The sequence below is a fragment of the Schistocerca cancellata genome, chromosome 8, assembly GCF_023864275.1.
Source record: "Schistocerca cancellata isolate TAMUIC-IGC-003103 chromosome 8, iqSchCanc2.1, whole genome shotgun sequence".
NCBI classification, from domain to species: Eukaryota; Metazoa; Arthropoda; class Insecta; order Orthoptera; family Acrididae; genus Schistocerca; species Schistocerca cancellata.
The window spans coordinates 553,076,010-553,089,872 of NC_064633.1; positions in this window are offsets into that span (position 1 = coordinate 553,076,010).

A 13,863-nucleotide genomic window follows, 5' to 3' on the forward strand; every position below is an offset into this window, starting at 1 on the left:
GTGGTAGCCTTGTAACCACTGTTCGGACTGGATATCGCAACAACAACAGTAGAATAATACTTCAGCAGTCCGCCCTCAGACCTATAACATGTTTTAAATCTCCGCATCAATGAGTAACGAACTCTGTCAAATAAGCGCGGATATTATAGCGCTCCAGTTGTCGAAAATGTGTGATTTATTTAACACAATGTGTTTCGGAGCTACCTTATCCCATTACCAAATCGTATGAAGCAAGGAATCACGAATCATTTCTTCGAATTGTTGCACACGTAAGGTACATGTATCTATTTTGTCCTGTAGCATTAAATACGCCATTACACACAGCCAGAAGTAATAAGCAAGCAGCAGACATGAATTGTCAAACATATGAAACTGGTACATAATACGGAAATGTCGTTCTGCCTTGGACAAACACAATTTTTCTTGTTTTAATAACCGAACGTGTTTCGAAGATGTTTCTCCGTCTTCGCTGGGTTCATTAATTCTCTGGCCGGCCAGTGTGGCCACGCGGTTAAAGGCGCTTCAGTCTGGAACCGCGCGACCGCTACGGTCGCAGGTTCGAATCCTGCCTCGGGCATGGATGTGTGTGATGTCCTTAGGTTAGTTAGGTTTAAGTAGTTCTAAGTTCTAGGGGACTGATGACCTCAGATGTTAAGTCCCATAGTGCTCAGAGCCATAGTGCTCAGAGCCATTAATTCTCTGTCAAATAAAATGGAAAGAAATTGTTGCATCATAATACCTAATTATGGAATTTGAAATGATAAAATTACTAACCAAAAAATATATACCTTAGTGTTACATATTTATGTTCAAATGTCATTCTGACACTATTATTACAGCTACTACTTCCCCCAGTTTGTCATCTGTAACTTATTAGGGTGCTTCAGTGTTTACCAAAATGTTGGCCGAGCGGTTCTAGGCGCTTCAGTCTGGAACCGCGTGACCGCTACGGTCGCGGGTTCGAATCCTGCCTCGGCCATGGATGTGTGTGATGTCCTTAGGTTAGTTAGGTTTAAGTAGTTCTTAGTTCTAAGGGGCTGATGACCTCCGATGTTAAATACCATAGTGCTCAGGGCCATTTGAACCATTTTGAACCAAAATGTTAAGCCTAAAATGGTGTTACAGCTTAAGAAAGAAGAGTTCAAATGTTTCCTACACACAGTTCCTCGTATACTGTTGAACACGGAGACCCGCAGCGGACGACGATACGCCGGTATCGAGGAGAAAGGCTTTTCGAAAACATGCACCCCCCCCCTCCCCCCCACGGACGCATGCCACTGGGACCGTATTATGCTTTGAGGGACATTCACCTGGGCCTCCCGAGCCACCTGCATCCGTTCATGCTTGATGTCTTCTTCCGACGGCAGTGGCATCCTCCAACAGGATAATTGTCTGTGTTACAAGGCCAGAACTTGCTACTGTGGTTTGACGAGTACAATAGTGAACACACGTTGACATTCTGGCTATTGGAATCGCCTGATCTGGACCGTAAGAAACACAGTTCGGGCACTATCGCGGCCCGCATCTCGTGGTCGTGCGGTAGCGTTCTCGCTTCCCATGCTCAGGTTCCCGGGTTCGATTCCCGGCGGGGTCAGGGATTTTCTCTGCCTCGTGATGGCTGGGTGTTGTGTGCTGTCCTTAGGTTAGTTAGGTTTAAGTAGTTCTAAGTTCTAGGGGACTGATGACCATAGATGTTAAGTCCCATAGTGCTCAGAGCCATTTGAACCATTTTTTTGCACTATCGCGTGGCAACTCACAGAAGTAGTTGTTTAATCTGTGCGTATACGTCGTATCTACGTACATCTGGAGACCCACCAAGGACTTATCGAGCCTATGCCACGCTGAATCGCTGCTGTGTTCAGTTCCAAGAGTACACCAAAATGCTATTACGAAGGTCACTCCAAAAGATATGCACATTATTTTTTTATCCATCTTTTATTCTACATGTTTGAAAGTTTTAAAGTGTGCAGATACATCCTTTAGGAACAATATTTTCATTCCTCCACATAATTTCCGTCCTTCTCAACTGCCTTACACTATCTTGGAACCAGCGCCTGTACACCCGCACGGTAAAATACTGGACCAACCTGTTGGAGCCACTGTTTGACAGCGTGCACAAGGGAGTCATCATCTTCAAACCTTGTTCCACGAAGAGAGTCTTTCAGTTTCCCAAAGAGATGATAGTCACATGGAGCGAGATCAGGACTGTAAGGCGGGTGTTTCAGTGTTGTCCATCCGAGTTTTGCGGTCGCTTCCATGCTTTTTAACTGCATTGTCGTGCAACAGCAAAACATCCTGCTTTCGCCGATGTGGTCGAACACGACTCAGTCGAGCTTGAAGTTTCTTTAGTGACGTCACATATGCATCAGAATTTATGGTGGTTCCACTTGGCATGATGTCCACAAGCAAAAGTTCTTCGGAATCGAAAAACACCGTAGCCATAACTTTTCCAGCAGAAGGTGTGGTTTTGAATTTTTTTTCTCTTGGGTGAATTTGCATGATGCCACTCCACTGACTGCCTCTTCGTCTCTGGTGAAAAATGATGGAGCCATGTTTCATCACCTGTCACAATTCTTCCGAGAAATTCATCTCCACCATTCTTGTACTGTTCCAAAAGTTCGCTGCATACCGTTTTTCTTGTTTCTTTGTGAGCCACTGTCAACATCCTGGGAACCCACGTGGCACAAACCCTTTTATAACGCCAACACTTTCAGTATTCTGCAAACACTTCCTTCCCCTATCCCAACGTAGCGTGACAATTCGTTCACTGTGATGCGTCTCTCAGCAGTCACCAGTTCGTTAACTCTCTGCACATTGTTTGGAGCATGTGCAGTACGAGGCCTGCCGCTGCGAGGACAATTCTCAATATTGCCGTACCCGCTTTCATCACATAACTTGCTTTCCCACCGACTAACTGTACTGCGATCGACAGCAGCATTTCCATACACCTTTTTCAACCTCTTGTGGATGCTTATCACTGTCTCGTTTTCACAGCACAGGAATTCTATGACAGCACGTTGCTTCTGACGAACGTCAAGTGTAGTAGCCATCTTGAAGACATGTTGTGACGGGAACAGGTTGAACTAAGTTTGAAAACAAGCGGGAAGGATGTGTCTACACACTGTAAGACTTTCACACACGCGGAATGAAAACTGTATTTTTACAAAAATAGTGTGCATTTCTATTGGAGTGACCCTCGTAAAAGGGTGATAATGATGCTTTGGCTTATCAGCGTATATCTATAGTTATTACCAGAAACATAAAAAGATTGGGCTCTTTGGAAGAGACCACTAGTAATGAGGTTCCCAGTTGGATGATGACTGAAAGGAAAGACACGCAGAAGTGCAGAAGCGCCTGGCAGTTGTCATCCATCCAGTTCACCAGTTGCTGTAGCGGGAGCTGTCGGCGCCGTCGGAATTCCTTTGGCGCAAACATGAGCGCCCGGAATGCGATCTTGGGCACGCTCGCGGAGCCTGGAATGTGGCTCTATTCTGACGGCTGGCCTCGGGCCCTCGTCACGCGCCGAAAGACAACACACACACACACACACATGGGATGGGTGCTCCTCAGACAGAAGCAACGCCTCTCGGTATGTGCGGACACGCTGCTGTAATATTGTCTGTGCACGGCGAGCGACAACTGTGCTCTTCAAGGAATACCTGGGAACGCTCGGAATTCCTTCCCTCTGGTAACATAACGCTTAACACCTCCATCCTCTTCCATAAATTCTTCTTTTTTGCTACGAGTATTGAGACGAGGACCCAGCCAGATGGAGATCACGGGGAAGGCATTCTTCAGATCAGTTTCCACTACTCTTAGAAAACGCTAATCGCGAGGCCGGAACAATCTATAGACCGTAATTACACTACTGACCATTAAAACTGCTACACCAAGAAGAAATGCAGATGATAAACGGGTATTCATTGGACAAATATATTATACTAGAACTGACATGTAATTACATTATCACGCAATTTGGGTGCATAGATCCTGAGAAATCAGTACCCAGAACAACCACTTCTGGCCGTAATAACGTCCTTGATACGCCTGGGCATTGAGTCAAGCAGAGCTTGGATGGCGTGTACAGGTACAGCTGCCCATGCAGCTTCAACACGATACCACAGTTCATCAAGAGTAGTGACTGGCGTATTGTGACGAGCCAGTTGCTCGGCCACCATTGACCAGACGTTTGCAATTGGTGAGAGATCTGGAGAATGTGCTGGCCACGGCAGCAGGCAAACATTTTCTGTATCCAGAAAGGCCCCTACAAGACCTGCAACACGCTGTCGTGCATTATCCTGCTAAAATGTGGGGTTTCGTAGGAAACGAATGAAGGGTAGTGCCACAGTTCTTAACACATCTGAAATGTAAAGTCCATTGTTCAAAGTGCCGTCAATGCGAACAAGTGGTGACCGAGACGTGTAACCAGTGGCACCCCATACCATCACGCCGGGTGATACGCCACTATGGCGATGACGAAAACACGCTTCCAATGTGCGTTCACCGTGATGTCGCCAAACACGAATGCGACCATCATGATGCAGTAAACAGAACATGGATTAATCCGAAAACATGACGTTTTGCCATTCGTGCACCCAGGTTCGTCGTTGAGTACACCATCGCAGGTGCTCCTGTCTGTGTTGCAGCGTCAAGGGTAACCGCAGCCATGGTCTCCGAGTTGATTGTCCATGCTGCTGCAAAACGTCATCGATATGTTCGTGCAGATGGTTGTTGTCTTCCAAACGTCCCCATCTGTTGACTCAGGGATCGAGACGTGGCTGCACGATCCGTTACAGCCATGCGGATAAGATGCCTGTCATCTCAACTGCTAGTGATACGAGGCCGTTGGGATCCAGCACGGCGTTCCGTATTACCCTCCTGAACCCACCGATTCCGTATTCCGCTAACAGTCATTGGATCTCGACCAACGCGAGCAGCAACGTCGCGATACGATAAACCGCAATCGCGATAGGCTACAATCCGACCTTTATCAAAGTCGGAAACATGATGGTACGCATTTCTCCTCCTTACACGAGGCATCACAACAACGTTTCACCAGGTAACGCCGGTTGACTGCTGTTTGTGTATGAGAAATCGGTTGAAAACTTTCCTCATGTCAGCACGTTGTATGTTTCGCCACCGACGCCAATCTTGGGTGAATGCTCTGAAAAGCTTATCATTTGCATATCACAGCATCTTCTTCTGTCGGTTAAATTTCGCGTCTGTAGCACGTCATCTTCATGGTGTAGCAATTTTAATGGCCAGTAGTGTAATAAGACTCCTGTTCTTCAAGTAATTTTCGGGTTTGCAGCCGGATCCCATCAACATTCTGCCACGATATTTCGGCCCAGAGACTTCCGGCCATCCTCAGGTGAGTAGACGAAGTATTGAAGACACCTGAAGCAGTCATGATACCTATAGCGACTTTCGCACATGCGAATCGTACTTGCGGTTTCCGGCGCATGCATTAGGTGACATGCGAGAGGTAACCAAGTTGTGTGTGCTGCCTCAGTGGTGAAGTAAGAACAGTCTAATCGATAAGTATCGACGGAGCATGTCGATTCCGTTGTGACCGCATAATTTGAATAATTGTATTACAATTTTTATACCGCGCGGGATTAGCCGAGTGGTCTCTGACGCTGCAGTCATGGACTGTGCGGCTGGTCCCGGCGGAGGTTCGAGTTCTCCCTCGGGCATGGGTGTGTGTGTTTGTCCTTAGGATAATTTAGATTAAATAGTGTGTAAGCTTAGGGACTGATGACCTTAGCACTTAAGTCCCATAAGATTTCACACACATTTGAACAATTTTTATCCAGCTAAAAGCCGTTATCACGATTCGTTAAATTACCAGCAAGATGTATTTCCACGGATTTTTTACTTACAAAGTCCCAGAAGCTGGAAACCGGTGCTAAAATTTTGGTATTATTGTATTCCAATGAATGTCCCATGGAAATGTAATGTTCTTCTACTGCTGGTTTTGAGGGTTAAGGCAGACAAGTGTGTCTTTCGCGTTCCACATAGCATTTTTGGACCGTTCGTGTCGTCTGACCTATATATGCTGAGCCACAGTCACAGTGAATTTTCTAAACACCCGCCTCTCTCAATTGTAAATCGTCTTCCCGCATCTCGTGGTCGTGCGGTAGCGTTCTCGCTTCCCACGCCCGGGTTCCCGGGTTCGATTCCCGGCGGGGTCCGGGATTTTCTCTGCCTCGTGATGGCTGGGTGTTGTGTGCTGTCCTTAGGTTAGTTAGGTTTAAGTAGTTCTAAGTTCTAGGGGACTGATGACCATAGATGTTAAGTCCCATAGTGCTCAGAGCCATTTGAACCATTTTTTTGTAAATCGTCTTTAACGGATGCGACTACGGCCCTGTTCTTTGCTGGTGGTTATGAATACGTACGTGTCTCGTAAGTACTCTGGATCTATTGTGCGGAAGTGTCTCTGTTGTTGTTGCTGCGTATTGACTTATGAAGAGGGAAAAATTGAGATTAGAGGAGTAATTAAGACCTTCGAAATGCAATGGATTAAAAGAAAGGAAATTCATGCCGATTTTCAGAACGCACTGGATGATTCTGCTCCTTCAGGTTCAGCTGATTCCAAGTGGAGACAAGAGTTTAAATTTGGTCTACACAGCTCAGATGACAATCCACGTAGTGATTGGCCAAGATGTGTCACTACTCCAGAAATTATTGAAAAAATGCGTAAGATTGTCGTAGAGGGAGGCCGAGTAAAAGCTCGAGAAACTGCTGAAGCTGTAGGAGTGTCAGCTGAATGGGAGACCGCATATTAACAACGTAGTCGCATATGGGAGAATCGGTGCCGCGGCTCGTAACGCAAACTCAGAAACGCATGTCCGAACAATATTTGACTCGTGTTCAGAGCAACCAACAAGATATTTTGCGCCGGTCTATGACCACACATGAAACCTGGGTCTGTTGCTACCCCACAGAGACAAAACAGCAGTCAAGGCAGTGTGAACATGTTGATTCACGCATTCACCACCACCAAGGAAAGCAGAGGTAATGCGGTCTGCCGGAAAGGTCAAGGCGTCAGTTCTCTCCGATGTGCAAGGCGCTCTGCTAGTAGATTATCTTACCACTGTTCAAGCAATTTCTGAGCAATACAATATCTTCCCGGACCAATGACAGCAAAAGATACGCGAAAAAAGGCTAGTTTCGGCAAGGAAGAAAGTCATCTTTCACCAAGACGACGCGCGCGCACACACAGGTGTCGTTGCCGTGGCAAAAATAGGTGAACTAAGTTGCGAACTATTCCCACATTCACCTCATTCGCCCGATTTAGCTCCATCAGTCGTCGATCTCTTCGCAAAGCTCAAAATTTTCCTCAGTGGACTGAGATTCTCTTCAAACGAAGAAATTACAGCCGATGTTGACGGGTATTTTGAAGGCCTGCGGGAATCTAATTTTCGAGATGGTATCAAGGCACTGGAACATCGCTGGACCAAGTGCTTTAATGTACGGGGAGACTGTACTGAAAAAGAGAGAAGTTTCACTGGGTTAAGCAGTTTCTTTCTGTTCCATTTCGAGAACTTTTCGAACTGCCTTCAGAGTGCCAGACGTTTTCTATGGTATTGAGATAGGGTGATTTAATGGGCAAGTCGTGGTGTTATACGGTTCCCGAGTGTTCGTCAAACCGGGAAAGTACACGTGCAGTCCTGTGCGCGGGCGTTGTCATCTTGGCAGACGGAAGTGTCGCAGCACACTCTTAATGAGGGTGCAGAAGCCTCACTTTCCTGGCGTTCCACGATTGGTCGACGGGAAGAATGTTGGTCGGTAAGCGTCCAGAAGCCAATCGAATGTATTTTACAATCACTGTCATATACTGCCTGATTAAAAGCATCCAGACACCTATTAGTGGAAATTAATATGGGATACATCCATCCTTCACCTTTATGAAGAGTTCGCTGGGACTTTCTCAATTAGGCTTCTGATTGTCTGTGGAGGAATGGCAGCCCAAGCTTCCTCGAGATCGGAAGCATGAGAAGGTAGCGATGCTGGACGCGGAGGTCTGGAGCGAAGTCCTTCAGACAATCGTGCTCCATTAATTTGAGTGCGTACTTATGTTATGTTAACCGGGGACCTAGAAACGACGGAGAGGCTCCGTCCCCGCCGCCGCAGTGGTCCGCAACCCCACGACGACTACCGCAGTCCACTCAACCCCTCCACTGCCGCCGGCCGCGGTGGTCTAGCGGTTCTGGTGCTGCAGTCCGGAACTGCGGGACTGCTACGGTCGCAGGTTCGAATCCTGCCTCGGGCATGGGTGTGTGTGATGTCCTTAGGTTAGTTAGGTTTAAGTAGATCTACGTTCTAGGGGACTTATGACCTGCCCGCATCTCGTGGTCGTGCGGAAGCGTTCTCGCTTCCCACGCCCGGGTTCCCGGATTCGATTCCCGGCGGGGTCAGGGATTTTCTCTACCTCGTGATGGCTGGGTGTTGTGTGCTGTCCTTAGGTTAGTTAGGTTTAAGTAGTTCTAAGTTCTAGGGGACTGATGACCATAGCTGTTAAGTCCCATAGTGCTCAGAGGCATTTGAACCATTTTTTGAACTTATGACCTAAGATGTTGAGTCCCATAGTGCTTAGAGCCATTTTTGAACCCTCCACTGCCCCACACCGAACCCAGGGTTATTGTGCGGTTCGTTCGGCCCCCGGTGCCCCCACCCCCACCCCCACCCCCAGGGAACGTCTCAAAAATGGTTCAAATGGCTCTGAGCACTATGGGACTCAACTGCTGAGGTCATTATTCCCCTAGAACTTAGAACTAGCTAAACCTAAGTAACCTAAGGACATCACAAACATCCATGCCCCAGGCAGGATTCGAACCTGCGACCGTAGCGGTCTTGCGGTTCCAGACTGCAGCGCCTTTAACCGCACGGCCACTTCGGCCGGCGGGAACGTCTCACACCAGACGAGTGTAACCCCTATGTTTGCGTGGTAGAGTAATGGTGGTGTACGCGTACATGGAGAACTCGTTTGCGCAACAATCGCCGACGTAGTCTAGCTGAGGCGGGATAAGGGGAACCAGCCCGCATTCACCGAGACAGATGGAAAACCGCTGGCCGGCTCACCGGACGTCAACACAAATCCGCCGGACGGATTCGTGCCGGGGACCAGGCGCTCCTTCCTGCCCGGAAAGCAGTGCGTTAGACCGCACGGCCAAACCGACGGGTTCAGTGCGTACTTACTCGGTTAAAGGCAAGCCTTTAATTTCTCAGGATCGAATGTGTCCTGCGCAGCGTGTTTCGTTGGAAGCTTCAGTAGTTGGTTCTACAAATGTTAGCAGCAGAATCTTGTTTGGAAATTTCTTTCCCCCTACGGCAGTGTAGCTACCTACGTGGTCAGTGCAATATTTCCACTATTTTCCGCTCATTGACCTTATTGTTCTAAGAAGTGTTTAAAAGTTTACGTTCGCGACTGTCATATTGTTTTTTTACTGTCATATTGTGTTCCCCCTTAAAAAATAGTGTATACTGTCCACTTTGCTATAACTTATATTTTCGAGTACGTTACGGAAGTTTAATAGCGAGCATATCCCCGAAAAATTTCGAAACATAAAGTTAGCTTCAGAGAATAACCTTGGTTTTGCTCTCATAATACAAATCACTTTCTTGGGAGTTGTATCCTCAGTTCTTAAAGGAAGTTGCATTTGTTGAAATTGATGGATAAGAAGCTATATTTACTAAAGTTGTCTGTTACTCAGGAAAATTGTGCGCCAGTCACAATACAGGGTTATTACAAATGATTGAAGCGATCTCACAGCTCTACAATAACTTTATTGTTTCAGATATTTTCACAATGGTTTGCACACACATACAAAAACTCAAAAAGTTTTTTTAGGCATTCACAAATGTTCGATATGTGCCCCTTTAGTGATTCGGCAGACATCAAGCCGATAATCAAGTTCCTCCCGCACTCGGCGCAGCATGTCCCCATCAATGAGTACGAAAGCATCGTCGATGCGAGCTCGCAGTTCTGGCACGTTTCTTGGTAGAGGTGGTTTAAACACTGAATCTTTCACATAACCCCACAGAAAGAAATCTCACGGGGTTAAGACGGGAGAGCGTGGAGGCCATGACATGAATTGCTGATCGTGATCTCCACCACGACCGATCCATCGGTTTTCCAATCTCCTGTTTAAGAAATGCCGAACATCATGATGGAAGTGCGGTGGAGCACCACCCTGTTGAAAGATGAAGTCGGCGCTGTCGGTCTCCAGTTGTGGCATGAGCCAATTTTCCAGCATGTTCAGATACACGTGTCCTGTAACGTTTTTTTCGCAGAAGAAAAAGGGGCCGTAAACTTTAAACCGTGAGATTGCACAAAACACGTTAACTTTTGGTGAATTGCGAATTTGCTGCACGAATGCGTGAGGATTCTCTACTGCCCAGATTCGCACATTGTGTCTGTTCACTTCACCATTAAGAAAAAATGTTGCTTCATCACTGAAAACAAGTTTCGCACTGAACGCATCCTCTTCCATGAGCTGTTGCAACCGCGCCGAAAATCCAAAGCGTTTGACTTTGTCATCGGCTGTCAGGGCTTGTAGCAACTGTAAACGGTAAGGCTTCTGCTTTAGCCTTTTCCGTAAGATTTTCCAAACTGTCGACTGTGGTACGTTTAGCTCCCTGCTTGCTTTATTCGTCGACTTCCGCGGGCTACGCGTGAAACTTGCCCGCACGCGTTCAACCGTTTCTTCGCTCACTGCAGGCCGACCCGTTGATTTCCCCTTACAGAGGCATCCAGAAGCTTTAAACTGCGCATACCACCGCCGAATGGAGTTAGCAGTTGGTGGATCTTTGTTGAACTTCGTCCTGAAGTGTCGTTGCACTGTTATGACTGACTGATGTGAGTGCATTTCGAGCACGACATACGCTTTCTCGGCTCCTGTGGCCATTTTGTCTCACTGCGCTCTCGAGCGCTCTGGCGGCAGAAACCTGAAGTGCGGCTTCAGCCGAACAAAACTTTATGAGTTTCTCTACGCATCTGTAGTGTGTCGTGACCATATGTCAATGAATGGAGCTACGGTGAATTTATGAAATCGCTTCAATCATTCGTAATAGCCCTGTACATCCCTACTGTGAAGGTGTTCGCGGGAAATAGAATAAGTAAGTTTCTGATCGTGAGCAGCTCAAAATCATTCTTACTGCTGTCAAGTGAGTAGAAACTGCTGCGAATGGATGAGTGGGGTGAACCACTGAAAGTCACAAACTAGTGATATGGAGGGTACCTCAAGTAATATCTTCTTCTGTGGACACTGCCTCATTTCCAAGATAAACGAGCTAACACTACTCGCCTATTTGACTGTGAATGGCGATTCGATGCTAAGTCTAGGGGTCTCGTGAAGGGGAGGCGGGTTTTAGGGAGAGTTCAGGGTATTCAGTCATATCTTTGCGAACAAGGACGAGGCGCTGTTACTCGCAGAAGATGAAACTGAGCCGGTACGACACACTCGACCTATTGGGATGCCTGCTGTGTCCTGTGTCAGGAGGAGCATTCGGAAAAGGGTTTGGCGCTTTTAATTGTCAGCAGTTCGGACGTATGGCGAATAAAGTACCCTCTAAAGAATGGCAACAATGGATGGAAAACACTACTTTGTCCACTCAGTCTGCATGCCAGGAGGCCTTGTCAGACATTGAAGAAGCTGTTCCGACAGCTGGTAACGGAACATGTTGTAATGGTATACAGATAGTATTGCATGTAGGGAACAAAATATGCCTGTCGTCTGAGCTACGAGGTCACATTCGTTGGAGTACGGTGGATTAGGCGGGGAACACCAGCCTTGGACGTGTAATTTCTACAATGCTCCCAGTCTTCAGTATTGTTCCCAGAACTGACAGTGGCTCTCTGGTTTTCAGTCATGTCGTAGACTTGAACAAGGTACTTCGAAGGCTCCGTGACAAGCTAAGCTGCAACTTCCTACGATAATGCGATGTTGTGTTGTTGCTGTTGTGGTCTTCAGTCCTGAGACTGGTTTGATGCAGCTCTCCATGCTACTCTATCCTGTGCAAGCATCTTCATCTCCCAGTACGTACTGCAGCCTACATCCCTCTGAATCTGCTTAGTGTATTCATCTCTTGGTCTCCCCCTACGATTTTTACCCTCCACGCTGCCCTCAAATACTAAATTGGTGATCCCTTGATGCCTCAGAACATGTCCTACCAACCGATCCCTTCTTCTGGTCAAGTTGTGCCACAAACTTCTCTTCTCCCCAATCCTATTCAATACTTCCTCATTAGTTATGTGATCTACCCATCTAATCTTCAGCATCCTTCTGTAGCACCACATTTCGAAAGCTTCTATTCTCTTCTTGTCCAAACTATTTACCGTCCATGTTTCACTTCCATACATGGCTACACTCCATACAAATACTTTCAGAAATGACTTCCTGAGACTTAAATCTATACTCAATGTTAACAAATTTCTCTTCTTCAGAAACGCTTTCCTTGCCATTGCCAGTCTACATTTTATATCCTCTCTACTTCGACCATCATCAGTTATTTTGCTCCCCAAATAGCAAAACTCCTTTACTACTTTAAGTGTCTCATTTCCTAATCTAATACCCTCAGCATCACCCGACTTAATTCGACTACATTCCATTATCCTCGTTTTGCTTTTGTTGGTGTTCATCTTATATCCTCCCTTCAAGACACCATCCATTCCGTTCAACTGCTCTTCCAAGTCCTTTGCTGTCTCTGACAGAAATACAATGTCATCGGCGAACCTCAAAGTTTTTATTTCTTCTCCATGGATTTTAATACCTGCTCCGAATTTTTCTTTTGTTTCCTTTACTGCTTGCTCAGTATACAGATTGAATAACATCGGGGAGACGCTACAACCCTGTCTTACTCCCTTCCCAATCACTGCTTCCCTTTCATGTCCCTCGACTCTTATAACTGCCATCTGGTTTCTGTACAAATTGTAAATAGCCTTTCGCTCCCTGTATTTTACCCCTGCCACCTTTAGAATTTGAAAGAGAGTATTCCAGTCAACATTGTCAAAAGCTTTCTCTAAGTCTACAAATGCTAGAAACGTAGGTTTGCCTTTCCTTAATCTTTCTTCTAAGATAAGTTGTAAGGTCAGTATTGCCTCACGTGTTCCAGTATTTCTACGGAATCCAAACTGATCTTCCCCGAGGTCGGCTTCTACTAGTTTTTCCATTCGTCTGCAAAGAATTCGTGTTAGTATTTTGCAGCTGTGGCTTATTATACTGATTGTTCGGTAACGCGATACGAGTTACAATTGTAGAATCCCTGTAAATAACTCAGGTGGAGATGTATACGTCTGTTACCCAGGTAGCTGGCTGGCTTGTTTGGGTCACACACAAGATTTCAGATTAGATTCAGTCCAGAAAATGATAGCTGTAGTAGACTCAAAGCATTAGCGTAGCACCCAAAGGTAAGCCCGCCCTCCATTCAAGGAGAAACAATTAAAATAGTAATGATCTGCTGCCAACGCATTGGCAAAAAAGTCCTAGAGTTTGAGGTACCCCGAAAAAGCAGAGGAACTCATACAACCACTAAGTGCAGAAAGCTATCTTAAATCTGAAATAGACACCTGTAAGATTTTTTGGAATGGATCTGAATATGTTTCGAAAGAAGAGAGTAATAGAAAATGGAGGTGATATAATCGTTACCGTTAACAAGAAACTCAGATCAAGGAAATTAGATGCGGAAGATGCGTTTGAGATTCACAAGGTCAAAAATTAATTGTTACCTAGACAGATGTATTTCCGAAATTTGATTACTCTACAGTAATCAGATTTCGGAAATACATCTGTCTAGCTAACATATTTAAGTGATTAACATTTCAAGGTCACAGGTGAACGCTAGCACGAGATAAGCCATTGA